Below are 21899 nucleotides of genomic sequence, written 5' to 3'. Positions count from 1 at the left end.
TTATCTCTTTGTTCCTCAGAGTGTATATGATTGGGTTGAAAAATGGAGTCACCAAAACATATAATAAAGATTGTAACTTGTTGATGGTGGAGGAATAAACCATCGTTGGATTGCCATAAACACTGATAATGGTCAAAAAAAATATCAAAACAGCAAGAAGGTGAGAACTGCATGTTGAGAAGGTTTTCTGGCGACCAAGAGCAGAAGGGATTCGGAGGATGGTGAGAAGAATACAAACATATGAGAAGACTATCAAGAAGAAACAGAGCGCCAGCAAGACTGAGGAGACAATAGCCTCAGTTTTAATGGCATATGTGTCTGAACATGAAAGAGCCAATAGAGGAGTAAGGTCACAAAAAAAGAGGTCTATGACATTGGGATAACAAAAATATAACTGAAGCAAAAGAATAATCGGTACAACGATAAAGATAAAGCTGGAAATCCACACTAAAATGATGTATCTTTTGAGCATAACATCCATAATTGAGGTATAGTGAAGTGGGTTGCAGACGGCTAGGTATCGATCATAAGACATCACTGTTAGGAAAAGACATTCCATGTAGCCAAACAGGCCATGGAAAAAGAATTGGGTGAAACAACCACTGAAAGAGATGGTCTTGCTTCCTTCCAGAATGACACCAAGCATGTTTGGAACAATATTAGTAGTGATCATAATTTCAGCGAAAGAAAGGTTACTAAGAAAAACATACATTGGAGAATGGAGGTTTTGGTTTGTCCCAACCAATCCAATTATTAGCAGATTGCCAGATATAATGATAATATACACAAAGAAGAAGAGTATAAACAGGAGAGCTCTTATATTTTGATGTCCCTCAAAACCCAAAAGAAGAAATTCCTTGGCTAATGTTCTGTTGAGCATACTGATATGTTAATGTTTCTGGCAAAGGTTATTGTACATCAGTATAGCCTATGCTAATATTAAAGTATAACATTTGATATATTCTGTGTCTCAATTGTCTTGTTCAATTTTTTCTCTAAAAAAGAACTTACGAGGTAAACGTGGGACGCACTCACAATGAAATTTCCTATAGTAACATCATGGAATATGCAGTTGAGAGACTCATTTTCAGATATGTTCCACAAGAAACATTGTATCCTTTTATAGTCAACTGTCTCCAGCTTTTAAAAAACAATCATTAATCCTTATGGAATTAATTTGTGTAATTAATTATGATGGAAATTCCATAAAGGCTCATTAGGGGGATATTTTGAGCTAAAAATGCTGGTCAATTAAAACTCTGTTAATATTATATACGGTGTATTGCCAATTCATTTTCTAGACAATTTGATAACTATTGTAGATGGAGTTACAGTTGTGACCAAAATTATTCAACCCCCACTGAAATTGAGTGTTTTGGCCAGTTTGACATTGCTTTTGATCATTCAGTCATCTTGCTTACATTTACATTAAAGAGGCACTTGTAGGTCAGACAAATATAACATAACAGTTATAATGAAATAACCACAAATGTCTTTTCTGTGCTCACAGCATTATCAGTTTTATTCAACCCCCAAGTGACATTCAATCTTAGTACTTAGTACAGCATCCTTTTACAGTTATAACAGCTTTTAAACGTGAAGCATAGCTTGACACAAGTGTCTTGCAGCGATCTACGGGTATCTTCGCCCATTCTTCATGGGCAAAGGCCTCCAGTTCAGTCACATTCTTAGGCTTGCGCACTGCAACTGCTTTCTTTAAGTCCCACCAGAGGTTCTCAATCGGATTTAAGTCTGGTGACTGCGATGGCCACTCCAAAATGTTCCAGCCTTTCCTCTGCAACCATGCTCTAGTGGACTTGGAGGTATGCTTGGGATCATTGTCCTGTTGAAAGGTCCAACGTCTCCCAAGCCTCAGGTGTGTGACGGACTGCATCACGTTTCCATCCAATATCTCCTGGTACTGAAGAGAATTCATGGTACCTTGCACACGCTGAAGCTTCCCTGTACCTGCAGAAGCAAAACAGCCCCAAAGCATGATTGACCCTCCACCATGCTTCACAGTAGGCAAGGTGTTCTTTTCATCATAGGCCTTGTTCTTCCTCCTCCAAACATAGCGTTGATCCATGGGCCCAAACAGTTCTAATTTTGTTTCATCAGTCCACAGAACACTATCCCACAACTTTTGTGGTTTGTCCACATGGCTTTTGGCATACTGCAGTCGACTCTTCTTATTCTTTGGAGACAGCAAGGGGGTACGCCTGGGAGTTCTGGCACGGAGGCCTTCATTACGCAGTGTGCGTCTTATTGTCTGGGCTGAAACTTCTGTACCCACATCTGACAAATCTTTTCTCAGTTCCTCAGCAGTCACACGGGGACTTCTCTCCACTCTACGCTTCAGGTAGCGCACAGCAGTCGAAGTCAGCATCTTCTTTCTGCCACGACCAGGTAGCGTTTCAACAGTGCCCTTTGCCTTGAATTTGCGAATGATGCTTCCTAAGGTGTCTCTTGGTATGTTTAACATCTTTGCAATCTTCTTATAGCCATTGCCCTTCCTGTGAAGAGAAATCACCTCTTCTCTTGTCTTCCTGGACCATTCTCTTGCCTTCACCATGTTTGTAACCACACCAGTAAATGTCTAGAAGGAGCTGAGTATCACAGTCATTTTAAAGCTGCCTAATTGGTGCTTATTATGCTTGATTGCTGCTCGGTGACATCCACAGGTGTTTTCAATACCTGATGGAAAGCACCTGTATGAACCTCTGTTCTTCAGAGTGGTAGTCTTTAAGGGGTTGAATAATTGTGGCAATGAAGAAACCACATAAGAACCATTTACTACTGTATTACATAAACAATTGATGTCATTTTAGTTGCATTTGGGTAGTTACAACGTCCTTGTAGGATTTGATTCTGAATACAATTCCAAATGTACACTATAGTCCCTAAACCCCTTTACAGCATTGGGGGTTGAATAATTTTGGTCACAACTGTATGTGTACTAGAACTTTTTTTTAAAGATTACCAACAGGAATGGCGAAATCCCAGTGGATAGGTGCCATTATCCTGTTTGGATAAAGTCCATGCCAAAGGTCAATTTCTTTGGTTGTGGCCAGGGGCAGACTGACCATTTGAGCACTCAGGCACTGCCCTGGTACCTTTAATTGGCTTTTTCATAGGCTTTTTTGGGTGTGGGCGAGGACACAGGGGCTCCATGAGCCCCTATTGCCCGGGGGCCCCATGAGTTGTCAGTCCGCCCCTGTTTATGGCATAACTGCACTCCAGCGAAAGATTATAACATACAAGCAGAGAATAAAAAGATCAATTTGTGCAGAGCTTAGTATATGTTACATACAGTAGTTACATAGTTAGTCTGGCTGAAAAAAGACAAATGTCCATCAAGTTCTACCATTAAAAAAAAAAAGTTATAATCCTATGCCCATAGTTGATCCAGAGGAAGGCAAAAAAAACAGCAAAGCATGATCCAATTTGCTCCCGCATGGAAAAAAAAATTCATTTCTGACTCCCCGAGAGGCAATTGGATATTCCCTGGATCAACTTTACCTATAAATGTTAGTATTCAGTTATATTCAATTAAATGCGGGTGGACTCCTGCGCTGCCAAATATCCTCACAAGGGATGAAGTAGCTGCTAACACCAGAAGGAAATGAGATAAAAAATGATTTTGAACAAATGGTGTAGCTCTGTAAATACTAAAATACCATATTGTCAAATCATAATATAAATAATATTAAAGTGAAAGAATATTAATAAACCTTGTGTATCCTTATTACCTTAATTAAAGGTGAAATACATTCCAAAGTAAATATAAAATCAAAGTGACCAATTATAAAACCATGACATATATCAGCTGATATAAATAAATAAAAAAAGTTCCGAAAAGTGAAGAAATTAGTCCCAACAAGTGAAAAAAATTATTATAGCACAAAAAAATATATAATATAACAATCAAGATTTTTCAATTCTTCAACTTTTATATTCCCACTTTTTGTTGCGTGCTCATATTTATGGGACCAATTTTATCCATCACCTTCTAGTGTGTGCGCTCACCTCAAAAATTCGACTCTCAAGGAGTCATAGAGCAATCAATATCCCTGGTTGGATGGAACTCTCCCTTTAAGTGGACACAGGAACAGCTCCCACCGAAATCATATAAACGATCAAACACACCTTTAAGGGGTGTTCAAATGGCTCAAAAAGAAGCCAAAGATAGAACTTCCATAGTGTAGTAATTAGATATTTATTTAAAAAAAATCAAAAACAGCCAAATGGCTACTCACATAAAAACAAGGGCCACAGACCCAGCAGGCATGTACTGTGTAACCCAGGCCTGTTTTAAAGCAATCCACAGAGCTGGTCAGAACCAACTCTTGAGGGAGTCTATTCCACATTTTCACAGCTGTTACTGTGAAGAAAAGTTTCCATGTTATGGGATATCTATAGTAACATACAGGGGCGGACTGACAACTCATGGGGCCCCTGGGCAATAGGGGATCATGGGGCCCCTGTGTCCTTGCCCAAACTCAAAAAAGCCTATGAAAAAGGTACCAGGGGCACCTCATGGGGCCCCCTACTGACCCTGGACCCTCGGGCAGTGCCCGAGTTTCCAAATGGTCAGTCCGCCCCTGGTAACATATATAAATATATCAATACCAGTGCTATCAATCATTGGCAAAATCACAAACTCAAAACCATTAAATTATTAATAAAAGTATTCAGGGAATAAAATCTTGTGCCTTTTTCAGTATGTCACACCTTTGGTGCTTAATGCAACTGTGCAATGTGATAACACCTGGGAATAGGTGCAGGCACCCCCCCCCCTTCTGAGTCACCCCTTGTCTCCACCCCCTGTAACATAAATGTAATGTGTAGAATACTTTTATCAGTAGATGAGATGTGATGTGATCTGTAGAAATATGTAATTGTAGATCTAGTTTAGTTCTGTGTTATTAGAGCTACAATATTCCTTAATCAGTCATGGACTTACATGTTTAATTAGCATTTGAAAGGACAGAGCAAGTTTCTAGGCTAGAGGTGACACCTAGATGCAAATAGAACGTTCTCACCCATGTAGCCAGAGTTTGTCACCTTCTTGAACCTAAAAGAAGAATCCTAGTCATTTCAGCTACGAGAGTCAGCAGGAGACTGAGGAAGGCTCTGAAAAGGTTTTCCAGCTTTGAATTATACCAATAGATCAGAGAAATCTATTCAATCTCTCATAAAAGCTAAAATATTAGTTACAGAGAGATGGAAATACTGCCTTCTGATTGGACACACTTTAAGCTTCATCTATATGTAAAACTGTATTTGTAGCCTATGTAGAATCCTGGAGAAACACATAAAACAGTTATATGGTGCCTGATTGTGACAGCTGAACAATGATTGGTTCTGTCGCGATCGGACTGATGTGCTGGTGTCGGAAATCCTATCCCTGACCTGGTGATCCAAACAGTTTCTGGCCCATTCGAGATTGGGCACTTCAGAACACAGAACGTCCTGTGGGCTGGTACAGGAACACCCCCCAGGGTTGATTGGCCAAGGGCTAAAGTCCAGCTGTCAGGGATCTCCTCGATCCCCGCTGCGATGGTCCCGGCGCAGGCGCAGTGCGCCGCCCTGTGCAGGGACTCGGGCACTAGGTCTGGGCCTGCCGTGGCGTTCGAGTTCGCGCATTCACAGTAGAAGCCGCGGCCGCCCGCTGGGCACCAATGGCAGCGCAGGGCGGGATATTTAAATGGCCCTGAGCTGTCATTCAGTGCCTTCTGGTCTTACCTGTATCCTGTATCCTGCGAACCTGTGAATTGTAAGTTGCTGACCCGGATTGTGCTCTGACCTTGCTGTATTCTCCTGCCCTGACCCTTGCTTTGCCTGACCTCTCTCTTGGATGCCCCCTATTGGATCTGACCTGCTGTTGCTGACCTGGCATGTGACCCGACTATTCTCTGCCCGCTACCTTGTACCATACCGTCCTCCCTGTTACCGACCCGGCTTGTCTGACCTCGCACCTTCTCAGCCATCCATCCATCCCTCCCAGTGGGGTCTTCTGACCTCCTCATATCAGGCTCTTCCCCGCGGGAGCCCTCGGCGAATACCACTACCACTAACGGGTTTGCCCAGTAGTCACGACCTGGTCTCGGGGAGCTCCAAGTCCATCCCCACCATCAGGGGCCCTGGTGAACAAGCACCCTGGGACTTAGACTCCGTGCTCTGGGAACGCCTATTTAGTGGAGTGCTAGTGGTACCGCCGGGTGGTCCCTTACACCAGCCCACATCCATATTTCAATAAATTGAGGACACTGAGATATGGACGGGGTGATTCGTATGGAGCCGGTTCTATTTGACTGGAGAATCTCTGACTTGCTCCAGTCACAGGATAACTCTTGGTAAAAGTTTTATTTCTGTTTTTATTCCCTTTTTGTTTAATAGTGAATAGCCAATTGTGTGTCTTTTTCTATTTTCTGTAACAATTTTTTTTTCCTTGTACATAGTTTATGCACTGTCCACTTTTGGGATATTAAATCATAAAATTAATAAGTGACTTCTGGGTACTTAAGCTTGGGCTCATATCTTCGAAGAGATTGTATTGTATTGTATTGCAGTGTCTATATATGCTTGGTCAAGTTCATTGCCAATCTGTATGCAATTGCACTGCGTGTTGGCAGATTGCATGCAGATTGTAAAGTAGCAGATCTGCCAGGCGGACATCTTTGTGTGTGTGTGGTGGCCCAGCAGACCAGTCTGTGGACAAACTGTTGGGTGGTGGCAAGCTACCGTTTGTTGTGTGTCTGGTGTGGGGGTGTGTGGACAGTGGAAGAGTGATTAACACCGGGATTCTAGCTTGTAGGTTAGCTTGAGGAATCCTAGAAGGGTGTGCCAATTGCTACACTGCTCCCCAACCCTTAGAGTGCACCAGATTGTATGTAAGATTTGTATCTGCCTGTGTGTGGTCAGCCAGCTGTATTGGAGTGGAGTCTCTGTCTAGTGGTGGCCAAAGGTAGTGTGGGCTGTGAAAGTGGATCACAGCCAGTCTTATATGTTGAAAAAGACCCATCATTCCCTCTTTACCCCAAGTCACGGTGCACGCCTCAGTTAGATAGTCGCTCTGGGTGTGTGTTTGATCCGTGACACTCCCCTATCCACCTCCAAGCACCGTCCTTTGGTCCCACCTCCCAGTACCATTTTGTTTTTTGCATTAACAGTTTTTATTGGTTTTTATATATATATATATATACAAACAGTAAATTTGAAAGAGGAACATAAGAGATAAGAAGGAGCACATCAATGGTAAAAATCTGCATGGTTACAAACATAATAATGTCACAGAGCAACAGTGGGGAGGCCATTAGAACCGTAGATTTGGAGAAAGGTGGGAAGAAGTGAAATTATCCCATGGGTGCCACACTGCCTCAAACATAGCAATCGAACAGAGAGCGGTCAAGTATTCTATCTGTCTCACATCAGCAATAATTTTAAATAGAGGATAGCCAACACATAGTCATGCTTCTTCTAGCCAGTCAGAATATATGTGGAGAGTTTCCTGGCCAATTTGGGAAGATCTGTGAATGGCAGGCTCAATAATAAGTATAGGGGCTCAAAGGGGAGAGAGGTATGCAATAGCAATTGTAAAAAGGACAAAACCTCTTCCCAAAAAGGAACAATGGATCCACAGGTCCAAAAAATGTGGAAGAGGGAGTTAAAGTCTTTCCCACAATGCCAGCAGGCGGAAGAAGCACTCGGGTTAAAGGCATGAATTACATCAGTTTTGTACCACAGCATCATAATTTTGTATGTATTTTCCTTATAAACCACACAGACAGAAGACTTAGATGTGTTTTCTCAAATTTTCTTCAACGGCGTCAGATCAATGTCACATTGTAAAAACTGGGACCGCTTGCGCATGTAATGATGAGTGTCATTAAAGAGCTGGGAAGCATCTATAAGAAGTTTGCATGTATTAGAAATTATGCCCTTTTGATGTGGACCCTGTATGCACAGACGCTCAAAGGGAGTGGGTTTCCCAAGAGTCAATGTGGGGGACATGGTAGAGAAAAAGTGGCGTATCTGGAGGTATATATATAAATGTTGGGAATGTAGATCTTTTTTCTGGAGGTATGAGAATGATTGCAGCGTTCGAGTCACAGGATATACCAAGTGGCGTAGTTGGAAGAGATTGGATGTGACCCAAGGGAGCACCCAGGGCATGACCAGACTATCTGGAAGGTTGGGGTTAAAGAGGATATTGGTCAGTGGGGAGCACTCTGAGGTCAATGCAAACCTAGTCTTACATTTCTGCCAGATATTCATAGAAAGTTGCATGGGGCCAAGGAAGAGATGATGGATAGAGGCAAGATCCACCGCTGAGGTCGACCAAAGGAGAGAACAAGGATGAGTCGGAGTCAATTGTAAGGACTTGATCTCAGTCCACGGGTTGGGAGGATAGTGGGTGGACCATGATGTAAGAAAGCGGAGATGAGTAGCATAGTAATAGGTCACGATATCCGGGGCCCCTAGGCCTCCCCTAGAATGCAGAGAAAGTAGTACACTACGCTTATTATGCCAAATGAAGTGTAGAAGAGATTTCTGGAGGAAATGTAGTTTGGACAGGAACAGGAAGAGTCGCAAATAAATACAGGCGTTTGGGCAGCACAGTCATTTTTATTATGTTGATACGTCCCAGGAAGGATATGGGTAGGGTATCCCAGAATTTCAAGGAGCAGGAGATAGCTATAAATAGGGGGGGGAAATTGGCGTCAAATATAGAACTGTAGGAGGAAGTGAGGCTGTTACCCAAATATTTTAGAGAATGAGTGCACCATCGATAAGGAAGGATTCTTGGAGGGACGAGAGGACAGCTGGTGGGATGTGAAGTGGGAGTGCTTCAGTTTTGGACGTATTAACTTTGTAACCTGAGAGGGTCCCGAACTGACGTAAAATTTTATGCAATACTGAAAGAGAGATTTGGGGATTCGAGAGTTTAAGGAGGATATCATCTGCAAATAGGGATAGTTTGTACTCACGGCCATGAGATAATATCCCTTGTATATCGGGGTGAGACCGGGTTGCAATAGCCAACGGTTCCAGGCAGAGAAAAAACAATAGAGGGGAGAGTGGGCATCCCTGTCGCGTACCATTCGACATCTGGAAAGGGGGTGAGAGAAAAGAGGCCAATCTGACCCGTGAGGAAGGGTGAGAGTAAAGAGCTTTCAAAGCTGCCACGAACGGGCCACGGAAGCCAAACTTCTCTAAGACCATAAACATATAGGACAAGCTGAGGCAGTCAAAAGCTTTTTGGGCATCTAAGCTCAATAAAATGGTAGGGGTAGAAGACCGGTTAACCAAGTCAACCAGATCAATGGATCTCCTGGTATTATCCGCTGCATGTCTGGCAGGAACAAAGCCTACTTGGTTTCTGTGTATGAGCTTGGAGATGAGCCTGGACAGCCTATTGGCTAGGATCTTAGTAAAGATCTTGTAGTCAGAGTTTAGTAGAGCAATAGGACGATAATTATCTAAGATGGAATGATCCTTGTCAGGTTTGGGAATTACAGAAATATATGCATGGAAGAAGTCAGCCTGGGGAGTGATACCCTTGAAAAAATCTTGATAAAGAGAGAGAAGATGAGGAGCCAGGATATCAATGAAGGTTTTGTAATAAGAGTAGGGCAGTCCGTCTGGTCCCGGGGTTTTGCGTGAGGGGAGATGTTTAAATGTATCAAATAGTTCTTCATATGAAATGTCAGCATTAAGGGCCGAGATGTCAGAAGACGATAGCTTCGGTAACAGTAGAGGGTTAACAAACCTATCAAAGAAAGTCTCGGTGAGGGGAGGATGGAGATCTGGTGTCAAACAGTTGTAAAGGGACTCATAATAGGAGCCAAAAAGGGAGACCATTACATGAAGATCATAGGTAGGGTCCCCATTCGGCTGGATAAGATGGTCTGGCATCGTAGAGAGAGATTGTGCTTTGAGTCGATTGACGAGCATATGGTGAGGTTTGTTAGAGAATTCGTAGAATTTCTGTTTGACTCAGAAAAGAGATTGTGTGGACTTGCAGGCATCAAGGGCCTTGATTTGGTCACGAAGAGAGGTCACTTTATGTAGCCCAGAAATAGACGGTTTTGTGAGAAGTCTACGTTCAGCCAGGGTTAACTGGCGAACTAGGGAAATCTTGGCACTCTCTGAGGATTTCTTCAAATGAGAACCCATGGAGATACAAAGACCCCGAAATACTGCCTTGTGGGCTTCCCACATGGTCGAGGTAGATGATACGGAGCCTACATTGTGGTGGAAGTACATGTCAAGTCCCTGCGAGAGCTCAGCATGGAGATAAAAAGGTCTCATAGAGGTGCCAACGGCATGCCTTAGGCATAACATTAGGGAATAAAAGGTTTAAGGTCAAAGAGGCATGGTCAGACCATGTGATAGGTTTGATGTCAGAGGAAACCAGGAGAAGGAGCAGAGGAGCTGAGATAAAAAAGCAATCTAGGTGGGAATAACTATGAGGAGTGGAGTAGAAAGTGAAAGTGAATTGTTTGTGGAGAGGGTGTCTAATCCGCCAGGCATCAAAAAGACGATGCTCCCTGATCAATTTGCGAAAGGAGCATTGTTGCTTCAAAGGAGTGGACTCAAAGAGAACCTTCCTGTCTTTGTGTGGTGAGTGTATTAAATTAAAGTCACCCCCTATAATCATGTGTGGAGTAGAGAAGGAGCCTAATTTGGCGAGTGTTTGTGTAAGAAACTGCAACTGATCTGAGTTCAGGGCATATAGATTCAACAAAATAAGGGGGGAGTCACCAAGCATGCATTCTAACATAATGAAGCAACCGTGATGATCGACCCTGGAGGAAACGACCCGAAGGGAACAATGTGTCCGAATCAGAATTGCCACTCCAGCATTCCCACATGGATCGAAGGCCGAGTAGGATAGGGAAAAAAACCCTGAGGCAAAACGAAAGGAGCCAGTTGATTTTAAATGGGTCTCCTGGACAAAAATAATGTTTGCTCCTGAGGATCGTAATTCCTTCAAAGCCATCCACCGCTTCTGAACGGAGTTATGGCCTTTAATATTATATGATAAAAGCCATAAGGCCATCTCAAAATGACAATGGAAATAGCATGTGTACCAGCAGAAAAGGTAAATGGGATACCATCGATGGAACAAAACAGAAAATAAATAACATTAATTGATTATATAAGATGTAAACCAGAAACATTACAGCAAAAAACCTAGATATCCATAGGGATATATACTTGGGAAAAACATCTATACCCAAGTCGCCCAGGCCAGTGGCTGGACGGGATCGGGGGCAACACGATAACTGAAACATAACAGTCGTCAAACCAGAAAAACAAGACCAATGAAAGCACCCAGCAAGGGTTCGGCCAGCAAAAAAAAAAAAGAGGGAGGGGGGAAGGGTCAACCCCAAAGTATCCACAGGAGAACACCCTAAAAGAACATCAGGTAGGCTCATTGCTGGAGGAGGATGAGGACTTTGTGGGGTATGTGAAAGACGGCGAACTGGTGTCCAAATCTTGTTGGGGGTAACGGAAGGGCGAGATGGAGTACGTGGCAATGAGGAGGTGTCTTACGATAAAGGAGGTAGTCCCAATTGCTTCAGAAAGGAGTCCGCCTCAAAAAGGTCATGTAGAATAACTTGGGAATTATCTTTAAAGACGACCAGCTTGAAGGGAAAACCCAGCGATAGGGGACATGTTGATGTTGAAGGTGTGTGGTGATTGGCTTCAGCACCCGCCGTTTGGCCAGGGTAATCGGAGAAAGATCACAAAAGATCTGGAGCCTGTCCCCTTTAAATTCCAAGGAAGGCTTGCTGCATACTGAGGACAACAAGGCTTCTTTGCTTTAAAAAAAAATGAAAGTGGATGATGACGTTGCGTGGTCTGGTGCCGTCAGCAGGTCTAGGGCCTAGTGATCGGTGGGCCCTATCCAGGTGCCAATCTGCTTCTGGAACCATGGGGGCAGTTGCGGTGAAAAAAGACAAGAGATGTCAGTGGAGTTGAGAGTTGGCAATAGATTCAGACATACCGCAAATACGGATGTTCTACCGGCGTTCCCTGTTTTCCAAATCTTCTTGTTGGAGCTGGATTTGTGACATATTGTGCTTCAGATACGCGTTATCTTCTTCTAAGACATGGACGTATTGCACCAATTAGTCAAATTTATTCTCCAATTGATCTGTACGTTCACCGATCTGGGCTATTTCCCCTCTAAGATCCAAAGCCAATTTGCCCACTTCAGCGGATATAGAGGCAGTAATGTTGCATAGAAATACTTGTAATTTTTCATCCAATGCAGATACCGTGAGAGAAGGTGACACATGCGGAGTGGAAGGAGCAGAAGGAGGATGACTCAAAGGGTGTTCTAGTGCCCCCCTACCAATGTCAGGGGCTAGGGATCTTCCATCTGGGTGTTTAAAGAGGCTGCGGATGCTTGCTGCTCAGTTAGGGATGGAGCTACAGTACCTCCCGCCGCCGCTGGGGGTCAGGAGCTCGTCCTCGGGCTTTTGGCTGTACTCGAGGCCAGGGATTGTGGCCTAGTGAGGAACCACTGCAGCGGGGAAGGCCACGGGTCATGTGCCGGCGGGAGAGGGGGCTTCCAGCACTCGATCTTCCCCATTATTCCTCCCCTTATGTGCCGAGCCGGGTGCTGGATTGATGTGACTCACCCAGAGATGCCTGGAGGCTGTAATTGCGCCCTGGGTGAGTCGCTAAGGCCAGGTATGAACGGAGCTCTAGAGGTAAGAGACCTTCATTGTCCCCGGTCACAAATGCCCCCCCAGTGCCACTCTTTTTAGAGAATGCAGAACCAAGTACTATTTTTGTATGAAATTTGTTAATGATAACAAGAAAAACAGTAAAATAAATTGCCTTCAGCCAGCAAAAATACACCCCCAGCAACTAGCGCTATACTTGTCCTCTGAGAAGGAATTGCTTTTTGCTGAGGTTTAAAGTGCCATACACATCTTTTTATGTAAGTGCAATTTTAAATGTTTTTTACCTAATAAATACGGTATTACGCTGTGGAAGTTTCCCTTTGATGTTTATATGGCGATGGAGGAGTACTGTGGAGGTTCTGGAGGAGTTTTGTCGCAAATGATTGATCTAGAGGTGTTTCCACTATGGAGTCCGTCATCAGCATATAGAGGTGTCAAGACCACACAGACGGCTAACTTTCCTGCAGGAAATGCGATATTTGACCTACCATTCCAGGTGGTCAATTATCTGGGGTGAGTGGGGCTCTGGAGGGGGAGCACTAATTGGAGCAATTTGCACAAATAATTGCTATGGATAAAAAGATTTACCACTGTATCACTTAATATTCACACCGAATGTGGATGGGGGTTTAATATATATATATATATATATATATATATATATATATTAGAAACAGTGAAGTGACGAGCGAGTGACCAGATATGGTTATTGCACCACATCCCTTAAAATTGCAAATATTCAATAGAGAAGATGGGACTTTAAGGGTGCAAGAACATGAATACCAAACATATTAAAAAGTTATATAATTTTTATATCATGTTTTTGTAAAAAACACAAGAAAGGAAAAAATACAGAAACATAAAAACAATTTCAGTTCTAAGAATACAACTGAGATTCAAACTTGTTTATGTAGTTACTCCCTACATGTTTCGCCCTCACGGGCTTCTTCAGGGAAGATTTTTTTAAAGAAATTTCACAACCATAGGAGAGGAAACAATGGACTTCAAATATTCATCTTCGTTCAGATCCAAAGCAGCCTCCAAGATACTCAGTATGCACTGGTTTCTGCTAATCACCAGTGTACACTGAGTATCTTGGAGGCTGTTTTGGATCTGAAGAAAGATGGATGTTTGAAGTCCATTGTTTCCTCTCCTATGGTTGTGGATGTATAGTTCAAATAGATCTTTGTTAGGTTATACCTATATATCCTTCTAAAGCATTTAACAGATGATATTTGATGCCCATTATATCCTCTACAACTGTTTTGGACGTGTAGGCCAATTAAGATCTTTTTTTTAGGTCATTTTCTTCTAGCTCCGTGAGCTTTCACATCCAGGACTGCCTCGGCGGTAGAAATTTCTTCAAAAAAATCTCCCCTGAAGAAGCCCGTGAGGGCGAAACATGTAGGGAGTAACTACATAACCAAGTTTGAATCTCAGTTGCATTCTTAGAACTGAAATTGTTTTTATGTTTCTGTATCCGGTGTGAAGGGGTTAATTACATATTTTTTTTTAAGATTTTGTTTTTCATAACACACTTTGACCAGAGTAGTATAATGTTACCATAATAACATTGTAGTACTCTGTATAATGTGATCACTGTGACCAATCACAGCTAGTGACACAATTGTATCCAATGGATGACATGAAAGGAAGCCTTCCATTGTTTACAATTGCAATGTGATTTGCTGTGATTGGTCACAGGTCACATGGTACTAATAATGGTCCGGTAAACAAATCTGTCATCGGCTGTTTCTGCGTGAGACGCAAAACGCGAAAGAGGTCTTATGACACCCATCCGGATCAACAGTCATTTTACTATTGGCCGGTTGAGAACAGGTTAAAGGATATGTTCACCTTTGGGAACATGTTACATGTTCCACCCGTTTTTAGGGTAGAACATGTAACATGTTTCTGATCCTGCAGCCGCCGCCTTATCCCCCCTCCCTGTATCAAAAGTACAAAGAGTAGTTCCCCGTACTAGCTGTCACTTTTTAAAAACAGCACAGCCAGGCGGGGCTCCGCCCACATGATGGCATCTTTTATTCTGATTGTTCTGTAAATGAATGGACTACAAGCAAGGGCGGACTGACCATTTGGAAACTTGGGCACTGCCCGAGGGCCCAGGGTCAGTGGGGGACCCCATGAGATGCCCCTGGTACCTTTTTCATAGGCTTTTTTGAGTTTGGGCAAGGACACAGGGGCCCTATGATCCCCTATTACCCAGGGACCCCATGAGTTGTCAGTCCGCCCCTGACTACAAGTACAGGATGAACAAGCAAGCAGATATACTGACAAGTGTGCAGGAGACCTGCATGGCACCGGCGATCTGCCAATGGCTGATACAATGGTCTCCAGGCTCCTTATGCAAAAATAATCAATGCCCATTTTTTACCTGTAAAAAAAATGGCATTTATTATTTTTGTAGAAATCTGAACTGACCCTTTAACTGTTTTATTTTTGGTTTTTTTCAGTTGATTGAACTAGATAGACATTTCCTCTTTTTTTTTTTAACCTGACTTACTATGTAACTAACTATTCCATTTACTTGTCATTACTGAATATTGCTTTTTATCCTAATACTCCCGAGACTTTTTTGTTTCAATTGTGTTTGTGCATCTTTACTGGTAATTGCCCAGATTTGAAGATGAAGACCCGGCTGATAATATTATGCACAGAAGGACCTTAGTTAGCAATCCTGTAGGACTCATTCATGTATCCCTTAACTATAAAAAAGATCAAAGCACCCAACATAATTCAAGACCGTAACATGCGGATTGTTATGGCTGCAAATGATTTATTTGCAGAAGGCAAGTAGCTCTGTACGGCTTTATACCAACCAGGCGGAGATGAAATGATTTCCAGGCACACATTAATGCAGCTCTGTATTCATCATTATATTTATTTTATCTTTTTCACACAGGCAGTGCAATCAGCACCTGAATTTGATGTGCTATCGGTCTTTTGCAGTCCATGTCCAGCAGAACTCAGATAGGGAAGGAAGAAGCAGCACAAGGAGCCAATAAAATGTGCTGCCATTCTTGTGTGCTTGAAAGGAGAATCCTGATAGGAGGAATGTGAATGTTAGTTGAGCTAGTCTGCGTTCTGCTTCTCCTTTCACTGTCCAGTCATTAGCTAGGGAAGGGGAGCAAGACCTGAAAGTATTACCTAACTGCAGAAGAGAATCATTAATGCAGGCCATAGACAGGCCGTTTTAAAAAAAAAAAAATAGAAAAATCGGTCGTTCAATCAGTCAACGTTACCACCAACGGTAAAAAAATCGGCCAATTTTCGCCCCGTCTACGGCCAGCATTTTTACTTCTGTCCCTTGCAGAGAGCTCCGCTATTATATTTTACATGAATAAAGTCTTGTAGTTGCAACAATGTATCCACTTGTATCCATTTTGGATACAGATGTTTTTTTTTTTTTTGGATACAAATGGATACATTGTTGCAACTGCAAGACTTTTCATATATAATATAATAGCGGACTGGAATTCTTCTTCTTTTTCTTCTTCTTCTTTTTTTTATTCTTCTTCATCTTTTACTTCTTCTTTTTCTTCTTCTTGCAGGTCACGGCTCATGTGCAGATTTTTTATTGGTAAAACGATCGGCTGATTTGCCCATCATTGCCGGGAAAATCGTCCGATCGTCAAAATCGGCCGCAAATTTCCCAACTTTACCGATAAAAAAATGTGCCAAAACCCCAAATAACGGCAGACCAATTAACCCACTAACGATGCGAAAATCGTCCGATTTGTTTTTCGACCGCAAAGTCGGCCGATTTTCGACCCGTCTATGACCTGCATAAGTCTTTGGCCCCATCATATATGGATATGCTGTGTTGCAGAGCTGTGTAATTCCTATGACTGTATGAAAAAAAAGAAACATACTTTAGAAAGTAAAACAGCTCCATTATACATGTTTTATCTGCGTATTTAGCTGTTTGCCTGGGAGTCAACTTTAACAGAATTTGGAAACCTGTTTCTTTTTTTATACAAGAATAAAGTTTAAAAAAAAATAGAATAAATATTTTTTAGGCACATGGCATAGTTGCTAGCAGTCTGACCTTCCAGAATTGTTGCACAGAAGTTAAAGTAGAAACAACTCTGTCTGCATTACATTCAGATTTCTTAAGCACTATATCTTGTACAATGTTATTATATTTGAATTTGTAACATCGAATTATTATGGCTCGCATCACCATGTATTATATTTTGAACAATACATTTATAATAATATAATATAGATATTGTGACAGTGCTAGGCCCTGTCACTGTGTGAGCATAGGCAGGAGAAACACACAACTCTCAAAGATACAGCTTGAGGGGCTCATAAGTGTTGTGTCTGAACTGAGAAGAATGGGCTTTTGGTTTTCTTCGAGCTTTGCTCTCCCGGATCAGGATTGTTAGTCCAGAGGCTTTAAAGAGTTTTAGGTGTAAAGAAACCTTCAATCATGTGTCCAGGTTTTATTGGAGATGTGCAGGCTGTGTGAGTTTGCAGCTATGTACATTCGTTATAAGGGAGGCCTGGGCATAGTTCGGGGCTCCCTTAAGGAAACAGGTATGTGCTCCATCCACGAGACAGGAGTACCTCCATCAAGGAACAGGTGTGGGCTCCTGTTAGAGTACAAGCATGCTCTACCCAAGAGATAGCACTCCATGCTGGAGGACTGGTTCCAGGTCCATAGAACTGGGAGAATCGAGGTAGCTAGGTGAGTCAAATAAGGGAGGCCTGGGCATAGCTCGGGGCTCTCTTCAGGAAACAGGTATGTCCTCCATCCAGGAGACAGGAGTACCTCCATCAAGGGTTAGGTGTGGCCTCCCGTTAGGAGACAGGCATGCTCTACCCAAGAGATAGCACTCCATGCTGGAGCGCAGGTTCCAGGTCCATAGAACTGGGAGAATCGAGGTAGCTAGGTGAGCCAAATAAGGGAGGCCTGGGCATAGCTCGGGGCTCCCTTAAGGAAACAGGTATGTGCTCCATCCAGGAGACAGGAGTACCTCCATCAAGGGACAGGTGTGGGCTCTTGTTAGGAGACAGGCATGCTCTACCCAAGAGATAGCACTCCATGCTGGAGGACAGGTTCCAGGTCCATAGAACTGGGAGAATCGAGGTAGCTAGGAGAGTCAAATTCTTGACAGCCAGTGATGGCTCCATCCCAAGTTATTGTAGGGACAGAGCAGCCATGGGAATTAACACCCCCAAATGTCACAGGAGGGAAGACCACCATCTTCTTTTGGGCTGCACATGAGCAGTGTGAACTCTCTTCTAATGCAGTTGCTGAGCTAACCATAGTCAGGAGAAAGTATGCACTGTGAATGTGCAACTCAAACAAACAGGATGGTGCTGCATCCCATGGCACTAGAAATTGCTGGTTCAAATTGCTGCTCTGTCTGAACAATAACTCCAGATGGTTGTGGGCCTCATTGTTTAAACAGAAAGGGAACCCTGCTTGGTAGGTAGCTTTAGGCATTGATAGTCATTGTCTGGTGAGTGGTAATGGTCTACCTTGTTAATGCAATTCTTGTTTACTTCCTTTTTTTCTAAATTGCAGTGAATGTGAACAAGAGAAAATTCAGATCAGCTGTTTTAAGGTTCCATGTGTCTTCCTCTGAAGACCTCTGAGGTCCAGGCTACACAGCGCAGAAGGAGCAGAGGACTTACCAAGAAGATATGTTAGGCACCTGACTAATTGAGCGAAAGTGCATTATATGTAAAACTTTGGCTAATAGTTGATTGAGTAAACCTACAAAACTTCTATGGTAAACACATTTGTAATATAATGAGGTGAGAAGTTCAGTGATTGATTTTACGTTGTGTATTAGACATTGGGGGTTGATTTACTAAAACGTGACAGTGCAAAATCTGGTCCAGCTGTGCATGGTAGACAATCAGCTTCTAACTTCAGCTTGTTCATTTAAGCGTTGGCAATAAATCCTGGTAGCTGGTTTCTATGCAGAGATGCACTGGATTTTGCACGTTCCCTAGGTTAATTGGCTACATTTCTGAATTGTCCTTAGTATGTGCATGTATAAATGTGAGTTGAGGTGAGACATTCATTGACTTATGTCTTAGGCATTCTCTTCTTATGTTATAAACAAACTTCTTTTGGTTGGTATCTTTCCTGATGGGTCACGCTTCCTAAAATGTGTCAAGACAATCAAACAAAAGTCACAGAGGTCTATCTTCTTGGATTCCAAGGTCTAGAAAACTTCAAAACTCTAATCTTTGCTGTCTCACTTCTAATTTACATGGCAATAGTGATCCGCAACATTCTAATCATCCTTCTAGTGTCAACCAATAGCAATCTCAAAATCCTGATGTTCATCTTTCTTCAGCACCTTGCTCTCGCAGATGTCCTCCTGGCCACATGTGTAATTCCACTGATGGCAGAGGTTATATTAAAGACAAAGAGAGAAATGTCTGTAGGCGGATGTATCATACAGCTGTACTCCTTCTTGAATTTCGGATTTGTGCAATGTTTCATCCTTGCTATAATGTCTTATGACCGATATGTAGCTATTTCTAATACTTTACATTACATTTTAATTATGGATCGTAGAATCTGCTTCCTGTTGGGTTTTGGCTCTTGGATAATAACTTGGACTCTATCTTCAACTGAAATTATTTTCATAGCTCAGTTTGAATTTTGTGACCTCACAGATAGAGATGAGCGAAGAAATGAAAAATTCGATTCGACTGATTCGGCGAATTCGTGGACAATATTCGATTCGAGTCGAATAAATTCGCTGTGAATTTAACTTAAAAAAGGGTGTTTCTAGGCTTCAGAGAGACTTAATATTAGCGCAGAACACTGTACCTTTAATTTAAATGCCCTTGGAGTCTGCTGGGGAAGAGAAATAATACTATCAGTCAGTATGACATGCAGATGAGTGCCGTCGATCTTAGAATCACCGCACACTTCACTCATTTGGCCAGTCACGGGGCCAAAACCAGTGTTTGGAGCCACAGTGTGGCGGTGGAGGCAGCAGCAATGGGAGGCCATACAGCAACCTATGACAAAATGGAAACCAGCAGGAGTGTGAGGAGACCTGAAAGTGGCACATGGCAGAGTGGGAGCAATGGGAGGCGGTACAAGGACCCATGTCACACTGTGGACCCAGCAGCAGCGTGACCAGGCGGTACGGGGGCCCATGGCAGATTTGGGGCCTGGCAGCACCTATGGGAGGCCTGTAATCTGCCAGCAACCTATGACAAAATGGAAACCAGCAGGAGTGTGAGGAGACCTGAAAGTGGCACATGGCAGAGTGGGAGCAATGGGAGGCGGTACAGGGACCCATGTCACACTGTGGACCCAGCAGCAGCGTGACCAGGCGGTACGGGGGCCCATGGCAGATTACAGGCCTGGCAGCAGCAATGGGAGGCCCGTAATCTGCCAGCACCCTATGACAAAAAATGGAACACACCAGCAGTGTGTGAGGAGACCTGAAAGTGGCACATGGCAGAGTGTGGCGATGGAGACAGCAGCAATGGGAGGCCGTACAGGGACCCATGAGAGACTGTGGACCTGGCAGCAGCATGAGGAGGCGGTATAGGGGCCCATGGCAGATTAGGGGCCTGGCAGCAGCTATAGGAGGCCCGTAATCTGCCAGCACCCTATGACAAAAAATTGAACACACCAGCAGTGTGTGAGGAGACCTGAAAGTGGCACATGGCATGAGAGACTCTGGACCTGGCAGCAGCATGAGGAGGCGGTATATAGGGGCCCATGGCAGATTAGGGGCCTGGCAGCAGCTATGGGAGGCCCGTAATCTGCCAGCACCCTATGTCAAAAAATTGAAAACACAAGCAGTGTGTGAGGAGACCTGAAAGTGACACATGTTTGAGGCATGATTCATGGCGGATTTAGTCAGTTGTGTCAGGAACTGGTGGTTTGAAATCCAGACTAATCCACGCCTGATTCATTTTCACAAACGTGAGTCTCTCCACACTTTGGGTGGACAGTCGTGTCCCTCGCGGAGTTGCAATACCTCCTGCCGCACTAAACACGCGCTCCGATGCCACGCTACTGGCCGGGCATGACAGCCTTTCAAGGGCAAATTCAGCTAGTTGGGGTCAAAGGTCAAGTTTCGTTGCCCAGTAGTCAAGGGGATTGTCTTCCTCGGTTGGCAGGGTGCTGTCCAAGTAGGCCTAAGCCTGTTGTTTGAGGTCCTGCTCCAGGTCCACCTGATGCTGCTGCTGCTGCGGCTGGTTAGTAGTTTCCTCACTGCGCTCACGTTTCTGTGGCCCTAAGTAACAATTCTCTGGCACTCAGTAACAATTCTGTCTGTCCCTGAGTAACAATTCTGTGTCTGTGCGAGTAACAATTCTGTGGCCCTAAGTAACAGTTCTGTGGCCCTCAGTAACAATTCTGTGTCTGTGCGAGTAACAATTCTGTGTCTGTGCGAGTAACAATTCTGTGGCCCTAAGTAACAGTTCTGTGGCCCTCAGTAACAATTCTGTGTCTGTCCCTGAGTAACAATTCTGTGGCCCTAACTAAAGTTTCTGTGGCCCTAAGTAACAATTCTCTGGCACTCAGTAACAATTCTGTCTGTCCCTGAGTAACAATTCTGTGGCCCTAATAACGTTTCTGTGGCCCTAAGTAACAATTCTCTGGCACTCAGTAACAATTCTGTCTGTCCCTGAGTAACAATTCTGTGTCTGTGCGAGTAACAATTCTGTGGCCCTAAGTAACAGTTCTGTGGCCCTGAGTAACAATTCTGTGTCTGTGCGAGTAACAATTCTGTGTCTGTGCGAGTAACAATTCTGTGGCCCTAAGTAACAGTTCTGTGGCCCTCAGTAACAATTCTGTGTCTGTCCCTGAGTAACAATTCTTTGGCCCTAACTAAAGTTTCTGTGGCCCTAAGTAACAATTCTCTGGCACTCAGTAACAATTCTGTCTGTCCCTGAGTAACAATTCTGTGGCCCTAATAACGTTTCTGTGGCCCTAAGTAACAATTCTCTGGCACTCAGTAACAATTCTGTCTGTCCCTGAGTAACAATTCTGTGTCTGTGCGAGTAACAATTCTGTGGCCCTAAGTAACAGTTCTGTGGCCCTCAGTAACAATTCTGTGTCTGTGCGAGTAACAATTCTGTGTCTGTGCGAGTAACAATTCTGTGGCCCTAAGTAACAGTTCTGTGGCCCTCAGTAACAATTCTGTGGCCCTAAGTAACGGTTCTGTGGCCCTCAGT

General features: G+C 43.4%; 1 pseudogene; it reads left to right on the top strand.

Moving 5' to 3' along the window:
* Nucleotides 1–18853: 18853 nt before the first annotated feature.
* LOC149452559 (olfactory receptor 10C1-like) overlaps nt 18854–21899 on the top strand; it is a 32129-nt pseudogene continuing 29083 nt past the window's right edge.

This window comes from Staurois parvus, unplaced genomic scaffold, assembly GCF_062004578.1.
Source record: "Staurois parvus isolate SC_StPar_1 unplaced genomic scaffold, SC_StPar_1.0 ptg000470l, whole genome shotgun sequence".
Taxonomy (NCBI): Eukaryota; Metazoa; Chordata; class Amphibia; order Anura; family Ranidae; genus Staurois; species Staurois parvus.
This window is presented reverse-complemented; position numbering and strand designations above follow the sequence as displayed.